The following is a 19912-nucleotide window of genomic DNA, read 5'->3' on the forward strand; positions in this document are numbered from 1 at the left end:
GATACCTGGAGAGCCTATATTCCACTGCTGTAGAGACCCCTCCATCCTCCATGAACCAAATTCATATGCCCTCTCAGCACCAAGCTCTCTTCACTGCAACTGAGGAGACCTTGATTTCCCACATGCCAGACTCTCCCGTGAAGAGCAAGGAATTTGTAATGGACAATTTGTCACATATTGCTACTTTGAAGGTATCTAGCAGACATTACCACTACAGGCCAGAGAATACTGAAAGAGAAAGCTGTAATTTTCTTCAGTGTGCTGTCACTCAAACCTAGCTAAGTAATCCGAGTGAAAGCATTGCATCTGTGGCTGATTTGAGAGTAGTTCATAGTGAACATTCTAAATCCAACCCATTTTGATTTCATATATAAGCATCTATTGGTGGCTTGATACTTTCTTGTCCTTGTTTGTACAAGCAGGGTTATTTGAAGATTTTTGCTAGTGCCAGACCTTATTAATATGAATTTAAAAAGCTTCTTTTTTTCTTTGTTAGACTGCTGTTCTCATTTAGAACATGGCATTTCTGGACTCACTCCTATCATTAACATAAATCACTGCAATATTTGAGAGACATACAAACACAGCCTACAAAATACAATGGAAGTGAATATGCCTTGAAAGCAAAGCAAGTTTTCACAGTAGCTGTGCCTCAAATTTTCCATCAGATGTGACTACAAACATGCTCTCCAGGGTTCCGTTTTCTTCATAGTGTTGCTCACATCATATGCCTCTGCTATCAAGCAAGCCACATCACCAGGACTATGAGACTATGAGTGGAGATTTAGAGATTAGTCACCAGGGAGGTCCAAGCCGCTATTCTGAGTAAGAAAGACAAAAATGGTTCTTGCATCATGTGCTAAAAAATGGCCAACATTTTACCTTCAGGAAATCAAGCCAAGGGAAGACCTGAATGAAGTATATTGACTCCATCATATATGTGCACCTGCCAGTAATCACCACATCTGCTTCATTTGGACATAGCCAAGACATCTCATTTTCATCCAGGGTAAGAGTAATGGAATGGAAATTAGGAAAACTCCCTTAAGGTAGGTTAGAGCAATTTTGTAATGTATTCCTTTGTACATAATGAAAGGAAATATAAAATACCAGAATAATTGTTTAATTCTAAGAAAGAAGTCCCGACTTCATTCCAGACAGGGTAATAACAAAATCTCGTAGACACATGAGTACAGGAAGGAGATTATATCAGTTAAGCATACGAGCAATTTAATATGGAATAAAATATGTGAGAGAGCAGTTGTGGGGAAGATGAAAAGTCACATTGCATAAAAGTGCCCAACATAACTCTGTGAATTAGCAATGCTGTATGTCATTCAACTGTCGGAAAGAATCAAGAATGTCACCGTGACGAATTCTTCATGTGGCATTACAGAATGTTCTGCTGTGCTTGAGATTAATTCAGCCGGCTTCTAGTGAGCATTACAAAATAGCAGCAAGAGGTTTGCAGGAAAAGATCCATTCAGAAATTTATCTTTAAAATGCAACAGCTATTCCAATACAGAATCTCAGACATGCATAGTACCAAACCTATGTCAGCAAGCCTGGATTTGATGGTAAACAACATGCACAGAATACATGCTGTTTTTTTGGTATTAATAAGCACTATTCAGTAGTAAGAGAAAAAAAAAAAATAAAAAAATTAGAGCCTCCTACTGCTCGTAGTAGGACAGAATCAAATGATTAAATGCACTTTATTTTAGACATTATGGAATGCGCACGAGTGGGTACACATGTGAAATGTACTAAGTTTTACTCCTGTGGGTTTTCCATCATATCATGTGGAGAATGAAAACCAAACACTTGCTGCAGTGCAGCAAGAAAAGATTGTTATTATGATTAAAATTATGCTATCTAAAATGTATAAATATGGAAAATTACAATCTTATTCAACTGTTGAAAAAAATAAAATAAAATAAAAATGGAGAGGAATTATCAAGAGTTTTTGTTGGTGGTTTTTGGTGTGTTTTTGTTTCATTTTGTTTTTTTTCCCCAACCATTTCTACTCCAAGTGTTTTCAGTTGAGTGAAAAAAAAGGAAGCAGACAGAATTCCTGGAAAAATATCAATAAATTCCACTGCTAAGCAGAAGATAACTTTCTGAAATGGAATAAGGTACATTCTGCATTTAGCTTCATCCTTGTAATTTCAGATAATGTTAAAATCAATTATTTTTTCCTGAATTGAGAATAGACATCTACTAACAGAGTAAATTTTAATAGAGAAGATTTAAGTGACTGTGTAAATGTTCTGGGAAACAAGATATTGGAAACATCAACTATCCACATGAATTTTGCCATAGTAGTCAATCATTATTCAGTTCCTCTGAGGTGGTCCAGAAATGAAAACTCTGATAATGATAATGCATCAGAATATATTGACAAAGGTATATAATGTAGTGGTGAATATTGTGCAGCAAATGCACTTTTACAAAGTTACTGAGTTTTATTTGTCCACAGTAAATATAAAGGGGAAGGGACAGTTGAAATATTTCCACTTACTGAGAGTACTTTATGCCAAATACAGTCTCACTGCTTATCAAATATGAAAAGAGGTGGTTGATTCCTGCTGGGATTATATTCTTTCTCTAGAATGATTGACATTACATCTATTTCCTTAAAGAAAAGCAATCAAATTTTTAAATGTTTGTGGCTTTTAAACTCAGATTTATTTGTTATATGTTTAGGCTCTAGTACAGCAGAATGTCTTTATCTCTATTTGTTCTGCTATCAAGCTAATGGCTTTATTCACTTCTAAATGTCAATCATGATCCTTCTTTCACTGAAGAGAATAATCAGACACTAATTAAGATGATCTTTTATTACCTAGGCTGTCTGGCTGCATTACAACCCAAAGCAGTAGTTTCAGGTCTAGGGTTTGCGCTGAGGATAAGTCACAACAAAATAGCAGGTGTCATTTTGAACTATAATTTTAAAAGTGCTCCTTATCCTGCCACTGTTTTAATATGCATACTAATTAAAATCACAGATTGCAGGTACTGTTAGGTACTGCTGAGCCTGCAGAAATAAAGCTGATTAATAATAAGAATAGTAATAACAATTAGAGAGTGTCTGCTCTTGAACATGCCAGGGCAGAAAGAGACATTTCTTTAGTAAGCACTGGTATTTTTCATAACATTTTCCTGCTGTGTTTTTGGGCTCTGTCATGCACGTGTACACTGATAGTATCCTACTTCAACTAGACCTAGTTTCACTCTAAGCACTCTGAAATACACCCATTTTACTGAGCAGAATATTTTTTGGTCAAAGTCTTTTGTCTAGTGGTGTTGAAGATTATGGACAAAAGGTGCATTCAGATTCCATGCGAAAGCAGTGGTCAGCTTAGAAAGTCTGTGCTATTCTCCTGAGCAGTGTAACTACATATCAGGAAAGCAACAGAAACAACAAAGAAAAAGCAATATGTATAATTACACAGTAGCTGGAGGTAGCATCTTTTCAGCTAATGGGTAAGAAATATAGTATATTTACGTCAGAAAGCAGAAAGGGTACAGTTCTCTTGTCAGTCAAAAGTAAAATCATTACGTTTATGACCACCTCTTAATTTAAATCAAGTAGAATTGAACCTCGTTTCAGTGTTCTGTGGGAGTGTTTAGAACTGTTAACTCATAGAATTTTCCATGTTATTGTTACAAAGATTATTTCTTCATGGTAAGATTTGGTTGAATTGTGTTACTAAGAAAGCATGTGGTGGGGGAAGAGGTTGTCTGGCTCTGCTCTGCGCTGGTGTGGCCTCACCTCGAACAACATGTGCAGGTTGAATGTTAGAGCATAAGAAAGGCATAAAACTATTAGAGTGCGTAAAGGATGGTGATGCATCTGTAGGGCATGGTGTATGGGGAGCAGCTGAGGCCCCTCGGTGTGCTCAGCACAGAGCAGAGGAGCTGAGGGGAGGCCTGATGGCAGGTGCTGCTCCTCACAGGAAGTGGAGGGGCATTGCTGAGCTCTTCTCTCTGTAACAGCGACAAAAGTTGGACTCGATGATTCTTGCACATCCCTTCCAACCTTGAATATTCTATGATTCTATGATCTCTTTACCAAACCGTTACCAATGAAATGAGAAGATGGATGTTACTTGATGGACACACATCATGTCCATTTCATTATCCAGGGCTTCTGTAAATACTGAATAAGGATAGACCTAGGACTCACCTTTGTGAAGCTTCTGTGTGAAGAAGCAGCTGGAAATGACTCTTTTGGCCATCCTGGTCCTTTTGGATCTTTCTGAAAGTATGGAAAGGAGATAATGTTATACAGCTCCTGTGCTGTATACCTGTGATGCTGGTATCATACAGGCAACTCTGTTGAATGGTTAGTGGATTCATTAGCATCAGAATGAACATTTTGTGCCTAAGCAGGAGAGTATTTGTTGGCAACGCTGCTAGCAACATTATTCTAAGCAGTTGGTACATTCATGTCTACAGTCTGACTTAATGGGGCCAGACAAAAAGACAAAAGCTAGCTAATGTTAGAATTAATTTTCCACTATTTTCCTCATCACGTTGCTCGATGGAAAGCGTAGAAATTGAGTGGAAAGGAGAGCGAGAATTCGAAGGGACCATCTGGCTCAGAGACCTGGCCTCCAAAATAACTGTGCAAAAGATATTTCATTCGGAAATGTCTGCAGAGTGATCTGTATTCCCCTAGTTGCAGCAATTTATTTTAATTTTCACTGCAAGTCCTATCTCAGTTTCTTTGCATTTTCCTTTTCTGTACATTCAAGTACAAAAATAATTTTACCAGGGAAAATATAGCTTTTCTTTGCCATTTTTTCCCTCTTTCTTTGTTAAAATCCGAAGTATTGTACTGCATATCTAAGGACACTCCACCTTCCCACTGAAATCCTTTAGTTTCACTACCATCAATCTCACAAACAAAATTTCTCTGCTTCCTCATGTTTAGAAAATCATATGCTATTTTGTCCTAATTATTCTCTTTAAGTTTTTGTTTGTTTGTTTGTTTGTTTAATAATAATTTTAAAAATTCTGTCACCTTCTCTCAATCCAGGATTATTTTCAGAAAGCATTTCTACAAGGTCTTCGGTGATCATGAAATTGAAATATCATGATTGTTTCAGTGGTTATTTGTCAAAAACATTGTGAGAGACATCACCCTGATGTCTGAGTCCTATCACCTTTGGTGTTTTTTTATGGTTTGTATGCTTTTCTTTCTCCACCCTATACCTAATTTTGAGAAGCTGAAATTTCCTGTAACTAAATAATTTCTTTAAATGTATTTTTCACAGTATCAGCTAGATACACAGCCAGCTATGAAAAGTCTGTAATACTACTTTTAACATATTTTTAAGGGTATTCTTTATCCAAAAAGATTTCATTTTATCCTTGCTACCACAACATAATTAATTCAATCAGCTACTTAGCTAATAAGCAGTACAACATCCTTCTTCATTTCTCTTTGCTGAATGTATTGATGCTTTTTTCCAGCCAGGTCTACCCTTCCACCATTTTCTCATTTTTTCCTCCAGTATCTTCTTTATTGCCCTACACAAATAGTTTTATGGCTCAGTCTCTCTGGAAGCATAAAACCTTACAGTGGTTTCCACCACTCCAGACCTGAGCTCAGAGCTGGAGTATGTACAGTCATATATGTTTCCTTACGCAAAGTTCAGTCTTGATATAGAGTCACACGATTGCAGGGTATAAATCATTTCTACTTCTCATTATGTTTGTATAGGGAATAGATATTACCTATATCTCTTTCAACTTTGTCCAGTAATTGCCTGGTTTCTACCCATTTGGAAGAAAATAATATCAGAAAAATATTTTGTGAACCATTCAAGAGAATATTGTCCATTTGGACTACTGGTAAAACTTTCACAGAATTACAGAATCATGGGGATTAGAAGGGACATCTGGAAGTCATCTAGTCCAACTCACGCTAAAGCAAGCTCCCTGCAGTAGGTTACACATCAAAGCATCTAGGTGGGCTTTGAATATCTCCAGGGAAGGAGACTCCACAATATCTCCAGGCAGCCTATTCTGTAACCCTCTAAGCAGTTCTTCCTCACGTTCATATGGAACTTCCTGTGTTCCAGTGTTTATTGCCCCCTCTTCAGCACTGTTGAAAAGAGACTGCCCCTATCTACTTGATTCCCACCCATTAAATATTTATAAACAATGAGTTCCCCTCTCAGTCTTCTCCAAGAAGCAGTTGAATGTGCTATAATCACCAGGAAATTACCTTCAAAATTTGGATTTATTTCTCACTTAGTGGATGAGGGTAAGGCTGTTGATATGGTCTACCTGGACTTCAGTAAGGCCTTTGACACTCTCCCCCACAGCACCCTAGCTTCCTACAGTTTGGATAGGTGTATGCACTGCTGGGTGAAACTCTGGTTGGATGGCCGGGCCCAGAAAGTTGTAGTTAGTGGAGTTAAATCCAGTTGGTGCTTGGTCATGAGCGGTGTCCCTCAAGGTTTGGTACTGGGATCACTTCTATTTAACATCTTTATTAATGATCTCGATGAGGGGATTGAGTTCACACTCAGTAAGTTTGCAGATGACACAAAGCTGGAGGGAGTGCTGATCTGCCTGAGGGGAGAAAGGCGCTACAGATGGACCTGAATAGAGGGACCTGTATAGACTGGATTGAGGGGCCAAGGCAAACTGCATGAGTTTCAATAGAACCAAGTGTCTGGTGCTGCATTTTGGTCACAACAAGCCCCAGGCAACCCTACAGGCTTGGGGAGGTGTGGCTGGAAAGCTGCCTGATGGAAAGGGACTTTGGTGTGCTGATGGACAGTCGGCTGAATATGAGCCAGCAGTGTGTCCAGGTGGCCAAGAAGGCCGATGGCATCCTGACTTGTATCAGGAATGGTGTGGTGAGCAGGACTAGGGAAGTTATCCTGCCCCTGTACTCGGCACTGGTGAGGCCTCACCTTGAGTACTCTGTTCAGTTTTGGGCAGCTCAATTCAGAGAGGACACTGAGGTGCTGGAGCAGATCCAAAGAAGGGCAACAAGGCTTGTGAAGGGCTTGGGGAATATGCCCTATGAGGAGAGGCTGAGGGAACCAGGGCCATTCAGTCTGTAGAAAAGGAGGCCAGGGGGAGACCTTATTGCTTGCTTCCAGTATCTGAAATGTGCTTACAGAGAGAGCAAGGTAAGTCTCTTCTCACTGATGACAGGTGTCAGGATGAAGGGTATTGGCCTCAAGTTGTGCCAGGGTAAGTTTAGGTTGGATATCATGAAAAAACTTCTTTACAGAAAGGGTTGTTAGGCACTGGAATAGGCTCCCCAGGGAGGTGGTTGAGTCACCATCCATGGATGTGTTTAAAATCCATTTGGATGTGGTGTTCAGGGACATGATTTAGCAGAGGGTTGTTAGTTAGTGTAGTATGGTTAGATCATGGTTGGACTTGATGATCTTAAGGTTTTTTCCAACCTGAGTGATTATATAATTCTATGATTCTACTTTTTTGCCCTTCCGTCAGGATGAAAATAATCCCTGGACCATCCATTTTTTGACCGTTTGCCAAGCAAATCAAACAGTTCATTACCTATGGCAAAAACCTGGCTGTCTTCTCTGAGCTGAATACCACCAGTGGCCTTTTTCTTCTTTATGTCAGCTTTCTCTTCAGTCCTGAGTATACTTAATGTGCCCTTGCTTTCAGGAGACAGCTGCTTTTTGATTCTGTTTCATAATGTGCGTGCTTATTTTTCTCAGTACTAGGGCTCTAGTGATGCACTAAGAAGAGATGTCTATTTCTCTTTGGTATTCTTTTCTCAGCTCTTTTTTTTTTTTTTTTTTTTTTTTTTTTTTTTTTTTTTTCCTTTATTTCATCCTGCCTTCAAATGTCTCAGGAATATTCTGTTTCTCCTGGGTTCTCTCTCTAAAGTCTTTCATTGTCTTGAAGTCCCTTTATTTCAGAATAGTCTTGTTTTTCTTTTCTTGCTATCCAACCATATCATTCTGCTGGCCTTTTTTCTTATTGGTACAAACCTACTCCTGGGTAGCTTTATTGCCTAAATATTTTTCTCATAGTCACATAAGTCCTGTGGTGCCCTTTCTTCTATCCAGATGTTCCTTTCAGGATCCTTTCATATGCTGCGTACCAGCAAAAAATTTCAGATTTCTACTACACCCCTACTACTCTATCTGAAGTTTATTGTTTCCATTTGCATTTCTGGAACCAGAAGTGTCTGCTCCAGCAGTTTCATTAGGAAACAAAATTAGGTCAATCCCACTAATCTTGCTCCCAGCCATCTCCATGTCCTGTGTTGTATTTGCAGTTCACTTCATTGCTGCTTCATTGTACCTGCCCTCTCTGTCTACCTTTACATTTCCTAATACAAGTAACTAATTTCACTTATCATATATGACTCTCCTAAATGTTAAGAACTGTTACTGCTATGTTTACAGATGCTCTGCCTGCAATTTTTTTAAAGCTCACTAGTGGGGTTAGCCCTTCCTTTAATTTGGCTGAAATAGGATGAGCATCCTATTCTTTCAGTCTCTTCATGCTGAAAACATCTCACTCTCCCATAATTATCATATTTATTTTACAAAATAGAAACTTCTGTTCAATCAAATGGCAAGTTAATTGACTGACATTAAGATTAGAAGCTTTCTATAAGGTAACCAAATCTGTGGCATCTAGCCATATTTTTTTAAATCACCAAAACTGTATATTCCAGGCTGAAGAGAAATCATACAGAAGTCTCTGTGCTTGTAATATGATATAGACACAGAAAAAAAAAAAAAAAAAAAAAAAAAAGTATGACCAAAGGTTCAACTAAAAAATTTCACCTTATAGAACAAAGGTGGAATGTTTATCATCTTGTATCTTTAGTGCAGTATCTCCTACTGCTCCTACTGTTCTTAAAACTTCGTCACTAGACATATATTCATAGTGGGAAGATGGTGTTTTAAGGCAACAGGATAACTATCCACAACTAGAGAAATTCTTAAGCAGCAAAAAGATCTTGCAGTACTTATGTATGCACTTTCCTGCTCAGTGATGACCCATGATGTCTGCCTGACAGCAGCTGGCAAATAAGAAATCTTGGAATAAACTGAAAAATATATCATTTAATATGAAAGCACAGCATTTATCTCAGTCTGATATGAGCTACATGTTATAGGAAGGCTAATATCATATAAAAATGTAGATTCGTATTGATTTAGAGTTTAATAGTATTTCATTAGTGTAACAGTAGGAGAATTATTCCTTTAGATTTGATGCTTCAGTAAGATACTGGTTATCACGCTTTTGTCTTTTAAGATTTAATGGGGGAAATCCACTTATCCCTTTGATCAATCATGGATGAGTTAGTCCTTTTTTGTTCAAGTCTTTGAAAATCCATCTGTATAACTTCCATTATGCTGTTAATACCTTTCAGACTTAAAACAGATTGTAGGAAAAAATGAAAAAAAAAAAGAAAAAAGAAAATTTCTTTCAGTTCCCAATACCATCAAATGCACTGTACTGTTTAGTAATAGCTTAAGAAAATTAACTGGGAAGACTTTATGAATCGCAGTAAAGTAACATAGCAATAATATAATTTTAAATGCTAATACTTGTCATCTTGCGATTTTCATAAGATTGTTTTAGAATAATGTGGAAAGAACTCTCTTCAAAAAGATTAGAGCTTTAAAAGTCCTTCTTACTATACTGATCCGAGGAAAGTTAAGATGACAGCACTGCTGGCTTTGCAGACCTCCAGTGTATTTTTTTCCCTCTGGCATGCGAGATAGATAGAATTCTTTATCAAACTGTGACAAAAGCACTGTTCAACCTGAGATAGTTTTCTTTTTCTAAGCAAAATAAAAATAGAAGGTAATGAGAAATTGAAAATAATCACTAAAAAGTACTCCACATTTCTTAGACAACTGAAAAAAAAAAAATAAATAAATATGGAGAACTATGGAGGAATAAGGAAACAGCATTCCTTATGAACAAATGAACATTGCCAACTCAATGACATTTTTCATGTATAAGAAACTGAAAAATCTGCATTTTTCTAACTGTGCATACAATCCTTAGAGACTGTGTAGCCTCCATGGGAAACTGTCTGGGTAGTGCTATTACAAAACTGAAGCATAAGCATATACTGATGTACCAGCTAACTAACTTATAGCTAACTCAAATACACTTGAACATGATACCAAGAGCCCTCCAGTGACAATATTGATATGTCCTAGATTAAGAGGTGAAACATGTAGGATTAATTCAATATTATGTGAGTTTAAAAATACTTGGATGTATCTGCCCCATTAGTGCAAGCCAGTGCAGTGTCCTGACAAAAAGAGAAGGTTCAAAAGTCTATTTGGAAAGCAACAGACCAAGCACTGTGCTTTAGAAAGAATAAACTGACCAAATAGTGACCGTGAAACCTGTGTGTGTGGTAGGGAGAGATGGGGCTGGACTGCTTGAATACCACAGCATTTAAACCAGATGTTAAAGGAGAAAATGATTGAGCAGAAAAAAGTTAACTGTGTTTCAAGACAGCACCAACAGCTTCTGTCTACTTTAGCTCACTTGTAGCCTGCTTTGTTTTCAAAGGGAATTAGTCAGTGAGGGAGCTAAGTGGGAACTTAAGTGAGGACCTTCTGGATGTTGTAAAGACAGTATCAGCACTAGCACTCACATGAGTGAGTTATCCTCTGCTGGATAGAGATGAAGGAATTTATCTACTTGCTGCAGGCAAGTACTGATAAGTGATTGTGCAGTTAAATTGGAAATTGAGTCCTGCACCACACTGGCTCTGGTGTGAGAAGGCATCCTGAAGTGGGGCAAGTCCTCATGCTCCTCTGACAGGCACAAGGTTAGATATCTGTTCTCAGCTCTCAGTACTTGAGTCAATCATCTGATCATCCTATTATTTCCTCAGTTACATGCTTTGAGACCTCACAACAGTCAAAGACCAGTGTGTTAATATCAATAAGATTTTTGCCAGGTGGCCTTAAAGACTGATTACCCAGTTACACCGTTGTAATGATTGGACAGCAACGCTAACTCTGGTGAAACCTTTTCCAATTTATGTTAGTAACATTAGGAGTGATCCTTTGTGTACTCGGGAAAAAGAAAATGGGAGTTTGGAAGGAAATTTATGGTAGAATAAGATGATTCACTTTAACGTAAGTGCCTGATATAAATAAAGCATTGTAATAATGTTGTTATAACAGTGACAGTTTAAGTATATAAGCCAAGATAGGTTTACAGGGAGAGGTAATAGCTTTTACTGGACCGGTGAGATTGTTAAGAGGAAAAAAAAAAAAAAAAAAAAAAAAGGAGAGAGAGAGAAAAAGAAAGGGAAAAAAAAAAAAAAAAAGCAGAGAAAAAGCAGAGAAGCTTTCAAGCACATAAGCTCTTCTTCACTTGGAGTCTGGTAATTGATGTGCAGATTGAACTATTGCAGGAATAATTGAAAGAGCTGTATTTGTGAAGCTGATCTCATCAATCATTAACAACAGTTACCAAAAATATATACTCTTCATAGTTTGCAAGAAAGGAAGCATAGAAATATTTGATTACTGGCCAAAGCCTACATTCACCTCAAATCCTTAAAAAAATGCATTGATTCTGACCCAAAATTCAGACCAAATGAAAACCTAGCCTGTAATGCTTAATAACACTGGAAATGTTTCCACATTTTTACAGGTTTCATGCATGTGACTGATTCGATCTTTTTATGCCCTTTGTGGGATAACAACAGATTATTGCTCAGCTCCCAACTAGGCTTTACCATTCTTGAGACTTCCAATTAGTTTGAAGAAAGTGAATTACTAACACTGAGAACTTGCTAGTCTTTATAGGGTGGATAGTGATGAGACAAGGGGAAATGGTCTTAAACTGAGACAGGGGAGGTTTAGGTTAGATATTAGGAGGAAGTGTTTCACCCAGGAGGTGGTGACGCACTGGCACAGGTTGCCCAAGGAGGTTGTGGATGCCCCATCCCTGGATGCATTCAAGGCCAGGCTGGATGTGGCTCTGGGCAGCCTAGTCTGGTAGTTGGTGACCCTGCACATAGCAGGGGATTTGAAACCAAATGATCATTGTGGTTCTTTTCAACCCAGGACACTCCATGATTCTACAATCTAGTTGGCAGCTGAATGCCAGAACTTTAAAACAGAAACTAAGAGGGATATGAAAACAGAGAAGATGGAATGTAAACTGAGGAGAAGGTGTGTAATTGGGAAATTTCTTCACAGATGGAGTGAAGCGGGACGCTGAGGGAAGGTGAAGAAAGTGGCTGGAATTATGGACCACAGGAAGAGTACCTGCCTTGTGCAATGGACTGCCATGATGAGAGTTACCCCAGAATAGTAATGTGCTTCTGGATCTGTGCAGTACAGAAATACTGTGATAAATAAGCTTGGTTCTTGCTGACGTTTAATGTGCAAGAGTATTTTCTTCGCTTACCTCATTGGAACTAAGAGCAGATCTGTTTGATTCTTTTTACATTTTTGAATACATTGTAGCATCAGTGCAACCCAACATCACTGTTACCCTAGATCTCACCAGTTGGTAGAGTCATTACTTGGCTAACAAAGATACGTTCAGTGTGGGATTGAAGCATTTATGTTACACTTAAGCTGTCCCAAATTTAGGTAAGTAGAGCTTACTTAAAAAGAAGTTAATTTTGGACTCAATATTTGGTCACAGAAACAATACTGAAAGGCAGAAAAATGTCAACATTTATGTCATGAACACCTTATGGGAAACTGAAATGTGTATATTATTCTGAAATGGTGACTGTCAGGAGAGGTTCATGGCCTCCCTTCAGAACATTTTCATATTTCCCCACTTAAAAATAGGTGTTGGAAGATGAAAACCTTGCTGCAGAAAACACTTGCTAGACACTGTTGTATTGTACATTACTGTATGGCTGAGTAACAACAGCATGACACAAAGTATTTCTAATGAAATACCTCTAAGTAGACTTTGAGGTCTTTGGTAAATTTCCTTCTTGGAGAAGCAAGATACAATGATGTATACAAATTATTTTTTCCACACATTTTTATCGCTACTCTCTCTGGAAATATGCTGATATTTCTTAATAACTTTCATTTAATCTTAGATATTTTGGCCATACTGAAAGTGCCATAAACATAAGAAGTGGCTAGAATAGAAGATTGAGGTTGTAAGGAATGGGGCCTTTTGTTGTGTAAATTACCTGTGGTTTTCAGATTAGCTCCAGATTAGTTTTCTGATAATGAATATAAAACAACTATCACAAAATAAATAATTAAAAGGAGAAGCCTTTACTTATTCTGCACTGACAGAATATGTGTCAGAGTACAAGTATTTTGTAAAGCATACCAGAAGAAGTGGAGTAAGGGAAAAGGAGGAAAATAAACCCCTTATGTTTCCTTAGACCATGAAAGCAACATGTTTGTATATCATTTTTTGATATCTAGCTGTTATAAATAGGACTGATGCCATAAGCAGTATTACATCTTCTGAAGGCAGTGAAGTCATGCTGTTGTCATCTAACCAACTAGTCCAACAGGGAGCGGGATCAGTGCTTTCCCAGTAACCTGTGGTACTTTGTGAGCAGTAGAGGCAAGACAGAAGAATGTCCTGGGAAATTAACCCAGTGAGGAGTCACTGGCCTTGCCACTGCTGGAGGTATATATAGGGTTTTTTAAAGTTCATTTGGTCTGTTTTTCTGAAGCTTTGTTTATCTGCAGGTCACAGTTCAGCTATCAGCTTCCTCCCAGCCACCACCACCCATTGAATTACTGATACCTCAAATGACCCATACGCATAAGACTGCTTCTCTGGTTGCTGTAATATTATTCACAATGATACTGCCAATCTCCTTCTCTACCTGGGGAACGTGTGAGGGTCTTTAGTGGTATTGCATCTCAAATCATTCAGTCAGTCCCATGGCTGTGGCAGATTGAGAGTGCCAATCAACATTGAAGAGGCTGTGCCTTGGAAAGATGATCACCAGGAGAAGGCACTGAGATTTTCAGGGAAAGGACTGATACTTGAAGGCAAAAGAAATCCTAGACTTCAAAAGTGGTGACTTCAGCTTAGAATAAAACCAGTGGCACAGTACTCATTCCAGAAATGGACAAAATAAAGCTGTGTAGGCACATCTCACAAGGTGGAGAAGGACTGAAGGACTGTAGCTTTTTGCTTTTAAAGATCTTAGAAAATCTGAGATCTTTAGACAACTTCGCACATGCCTTCATGCAGTCTGTCAGATGAAATCCTTCAGTAACTACTACTGTAATATCTTTTGAATTTGCTTTCACACTTCAAACCAAATCAGTGACAAGAATAGAATATTTAAGCCCCAATTTACCCTCACATTCTTGTCACTTCTCTGATATTGGTTATACTTTTAACCACTACAAAATTCCAGCCAAAATATCTGAAATCACTCAAGCGATTCTGAGCTGACAAATGAATCCTTTAAAAAGGAGAGAAAAAGCTGTCTTTTTTTTTCATGTATTCACCATTTGGATGCATAAGGTAAAATTTGATGTGTCTTTTTTTTTTTTTTTTTCCTATTTTGGACTCAATTTTTGACCCTTGTGTTTAAGGACCTTTGTATCTGGCTACCTTGGTATTTTTAGTGGGAAAGGTTCTACTGTACCTCTTAATTGTTTTTCAGTTTCTGTCCTTGTGTGGTGTCAGTTCTTTGTTGTTAAACCAGATTTACACAGAGACTGTGACAGTAACAACAGCAGCATGTAATCTGTCAAGTCTGTCTGAGCCGTCCTTCAATTGCCTTTGTAAAGTTAGTGCATCTGTATAAAGCCTCTTGTCTAAAATATATGCTCTGTTTTTGATCAAGTCCTCCATATGCTTCAAGCAAATTTCAAGATACTTCTGGTAGCTGTATGCAAATGCAGAGAGATATCTGGGCTCTCTGATATTCTCTTTGTGCCTTTTTTTTTTTTTTTTTTTTTTTTTTTTTTTTTTTTTTCTGCCACAGAAATTGCTTTACTTTTCTCATTTTTCTGTTGTATTGATGATAATGTTAACATGGAAAAAGGTTGTAACTTTCCTAGTCTCTACTTTTCTACTCTTTTCATAGCATAATAGTAATAATAATAGTAATCAGTCCTTCCAGGTTTGTTTGTTTGAAGCATGTTTTAATTCAGGTTTTAGTTTTGCAGCTGCACAAGTTTTCTTAAATGAAGCTGCTATTAACAAAACAATGGAAAACTTGGGCCAGGAATTTCAATGAGCAGATAACACAGTGGTTCAAAAGATGTCCATCTGCAGCATTCACTGCTGCCATATTCTGCTTTTTTATTTTAAACATTTGAGAAAATGACACACGGAAATAATCCAGTTTTTGACTCTTTTTGAAACTATCTGTTGTTTTCTGAAAAACTAAGAAGATTCATATTGCCTACTGCCCACATATCATGACGTTAAACAAGACCATTGCCAGCAAAGTGCCTTGATCTCTGCTGGGATTGCCCACTCTCCCAGCAGTTGATAGATTCAGTGTACATTATTTCAAGAAAAGATGCCAAATGTGTAGCCACTAGCTTCCCAGCACTGAAAAACACAAGTAAGCAAGCAGGCATTACAAAGCCCACCTCCTTGTCTTGAAGGTGGAGCCTTTAAAAGCAAACACAGCTTGGCAATGTTACAGGGACAACTTCCTGAACCACTCTGTCTGAGACTCCTCTTGCTTGTACCTAAGACTGGTTACACATTTTTGTCGTTGGAATCTGCAGCTGACAAGCAGTGACTTCCAGTTGCCGAGAGAGTGCTCTACAGCCAAGTAAAGAGTGACTTTGAATGGGCCTTCCATTTGTTGTTTGTGTTTTGTTCGTTTCTTTGTTTTGTTTTGTTTTCTCTTAAATTACTCCATTTGTTATATTATGGTGAAACATTCATAGTAGCCTGGGGTCTCCTCTGGAGAGGCTTTAATCTCAGCTTCACCTGTGTTTTATGACCCTGTCTGAAAGTATGCCCTCTAAACCCCTACAGTATTATTCATATCTGGTTACCTAAGGAAACCTTAGTATCTTTAGAATTCCAGTAGGTCTTAGATGTGACTCACAGTAAATCTTACAATGATTTGTCATGAGAGATACAACAAGCTCTCCCAGGCTGCTGCCCTAATAGCTAGAAAATTTATCTTGGGGTGGACAAGGGACCTCACCTCCTTCTGCTATTTGAGGCAGGCAACTTGGAGCCCCCACATCAGCTAATGTTTACAGAAGTGTAGGTTCCTGATAGCAGAACCTCAAATACCATGGGGTTCCTTGGGAACACACAGCAGCTGAGCTAAAGTAAGCTAAAGTGATCTAAATAAGTTGTGCTGACCTGATTTGTAAATAAGCAATTTGAATCTGTGTTCTTGAGCTGGTCACCTCCTCCACAGTTTTGGACATCTAATTAAGACCTACATAAACCAAAAGTATATAAAGAATATTAAGTTTGCATGTGAAGTATTTCTCACTGTTCTCAACAAAAAGTACTGTGATCAAGAAGGAATCCAACAATGAAAGCTTCCATCACATTGTAGTACTGTATGTTTGCTTATGCCCTGGAATCTACAGAATAGTTGTGATGCTTAGTGAGTCCACCCAATTTGTACACCATTCTGCAAAACCTTTCTTTTTTTTTTTTTTTCTTTTTTTTCTAGAGTATTAGAAAGAAATCCAACAGCTTCTTGTTTACAGGTTTTCTGGATGGTTAAAATTTCCATTCAAAGTTTGAAATAAATATGAAATATATAATGTATATATAATGTAATATAATGTATATATAATGTAATATAATATATAAATATGAAATAAATAATTTTATTTCTGCATCAAAATCATTAGAAATCTCTCATTTCTTTCCATACATTTTCAAAGAATCATTTATCTTCCCAACTCCTTCTACCTAAAAACTAACTAAATAAATAAAATAACATAAAATAAAACAAAATAAAACAAAATAGAATAAAATAAAATAAAAAGCTCTCTGTAATCCTATTGCCCTGTTGGTAGATAAAGAGAAATTGCAGTCTATAAATATCACAGAAGCACACGCATTAAAAATGGAAAGGACATTCCAAATCAATTAGTTAATCTCCTTGCAAATGAAGTGCTATTCCCTGCTGTACAATATAATTTATGCTTTCTATTGCTTATATGCCACAATCATTCATATGTATAGAAGAAACTAATCTCTTTAATGGATGAGAGACCTTTGTGAATGCTTGAACTTCAGTATGAAATCTATGGAAAACAGAAAAAGAACTGCCCAAACAGTGCAGGGCTAGTTACCAAACAGTAATCACAACTTTTTATGTCAGGAACCCCCGAAAGGTGTAGGTTTGAAATGAGCATATTAGGGTCCAAAATGTGGATCCACAAGCTTTTAAATATAAGACATTTAAACTGAAGAGCTTAGAGCAAACTGTGCTTTCCCTGTGGATGCTGAAGGGTTACTGAGTGTATGTAAGTCAAAACACAGTTGAAGCTGAAATTACAGTAGCTTAGTAACAAGAGAAATATACTGATGATGGAATGAACCCAGAAATAACTGATGTTAAATTAGCCTGGTAAATGGGCAATTAGCATGGACGTGGTGCGTACAAATATGCCTCAGGTATTACCATGCTAATTGCTCAGAAGGTTTGTTACTCAGACCTTCCCTGCCATTTGTCTTTTTCTTTCCATTTGTAGGTACATGTACTGCAGCTATGTTTTATTGTGGAAAAAATACATGGAACGTGGATCTCATAGATAACTGTGTGCTGTCCTTAGCTTGTCCAGCATTGCCCTTCCTAAACTTGGGTGTAGTGGCCAGCTAATGCTTTTGATCTTCAAAGGCAACAGCTCCATCTGGATGGGGGAGGGATGATGAACAGATCCAGTGAGTACATATTCCCGGTGAAATGCAGCACATTAAATCTGGATGATTCAGCTACATCTTCCATTTGCAGAGATCTATTTATTGTACAGACCATTAATGAAGTCTTTTAAAATAATAATAATAATAATAAAATAAATGGATAGTCCAATCCATCAGGACCATTAGACTTCAGAGACAGTTTTTGAAGCTGAGATGGATCATTAATGAGTGGTTTCAAACCACTACAGTAATTTTATCTTTATGGATTACAAGTTTCCATTATTTGGGCAGTAGTAGAAATGTATTAATTATTTTTTCACTCATACATCTAAGAAGCCTTTACACGCAGCAGACAAACAAAACCAACAGTGAAGTCATAGTTTAATTATTTACCTAGCAACAACTTAGGATCAATATGACATCTCTTACTGACTGCGAGAACTTAATCTCCCTTCTGCTCTCTTCTTTTTATGTGGTTATCATGCAATCAGTAGACAAAAGACAAAGGGATTTCACTCACATAATTATAGCTCATCAAAATGGCAATCATGAACAACTCATTTGTCCAATCTGACCTTTTTTCTGTTGGAGAATTATCTGTGAACTGCTCGTGTTTTTTATTATTTGGCTGATGAATAGCTTTTTCCAAACACATCCAAGTCTTCCTGTAGCAAGCACTCCTTCGAGTGCTTGCTGTTCTGAGTTCTCTGGTTGGATCATAGTAGCTCTCTCATACAGTATAATTTTTTATTGCCTGATTAAAAGAACCACCTTTACAAAGTGGAGACGTGCCAAAAGAATAAATAAATACTGAAGTGCTGAAACTTTTCCAAGGAGAAAAATACAGATTTTATGGGGACTTACCAGGAAATTTTAATGCCTGAAGTCACAAAGTGTAGGTAAGATGCAAAGTAGGAATAACAACTCACTGCTGCACTTTTATTTATGCCTCAGTATATTCTTTTGCTAGAACACTGTCCAGCCTTCCTGAATTTGAGGACTATAAGAAATTATGCAGCATTTAGCCTCCAGGTTGTCATGTGTAATATTTCCTAAAAGGTTGTCAATAATTTTGAGTTGATGTCTGAAGAAAGCTCTGTTGTAGCTCTCTAGAAAATAAGTTAATGCTCAGAGAAATTATGAGATATGATGTGACAAACTGTAAAAGCACTACAAGTGCTTTTTGAACAGCTCTTGGAGTGTAGACTTACTTGTGCAACTCCTGCAGATTCCTATACTTCTATCCTGCTTGTTTCTGCTACAAATTTCCAATTAAGTGCAGAGCACTGGTTTTTCTGTTTTTGATTTTGTTGTTGTTGTTCTTGTTGTCTTTGCGTGTGTATGTTTTCATATGTATGAGTCCATTTTACCTTCTGTGGGCTACCTGTGGTATTAACACTTTCCAAAATGAAAGGCAGTTTTTCCTTCTCACTTCTCAAATGCATGAACTGTTACTGTCTTAAGATAAGCAGCAGTTTCTGTTTCATTTGATAAAACAAATAGCAGTGAATGAAAGCACCATAAAAGAGGACTTACCGTTAAATAAGCTCGAATTAAACTCTCATCCCTAGCCAAAGTACCGAAAAATTTGGGGAACTGTTCTCACATCTTTCTGTCAGTCAGACACCAAGCCTCTAAAGTGCAAATTTGCATCTTTCCCACCCATCTGTCAGTGTGCTCTGTCTAACTCAGCTCTCAAACAGAAAATGTGAGTGGAGCCTAAAAAGCCTGTTTTTCTCAAATGCAATCTTTCAACACATTTGCATAAGCACTTAGGAAGTAATGGCTGTTCCTTACACTGGGCCCTACCGAGGTTTCATCTTTCTGCACTCTTGTGGAGACAAATAACCCTCAAGATAAAGTACATGTCACATCCCATTGCCTCTTCCCCTCTTCACTGCATCAAACAAAATCAAACTAGTGCAATCTAACGTGGACAAGTGACATAGATTGAATGATCCATTTCAAATCAAGGAAAACAAAAAGTGCTCTGAAAAAAAAAGTGTTGTAAAAACACACTGTGTGTTCTTCTTTGTAATAAACTGTATCTACTCAGCCTTGGCTTTTTCTTAGACAACACTTTGTC

The sequence above is a fragment of the Excalfactoria chinensis genome, chromosome 1 (assembly GCF_039878825.1).
Source record: "Excalfactoria chinensis isolate bCotChi1 chromosome 1, bCotChi1.hap2, whole genome shotgun sequence".
Taxonomy (NCBI): domain Eukaryota; kingdom Metazoa; phylum Chordata; class Aves; order Galliformes; family Phasianidae; genus Excalfactoria; species Excalfactoria chinensis.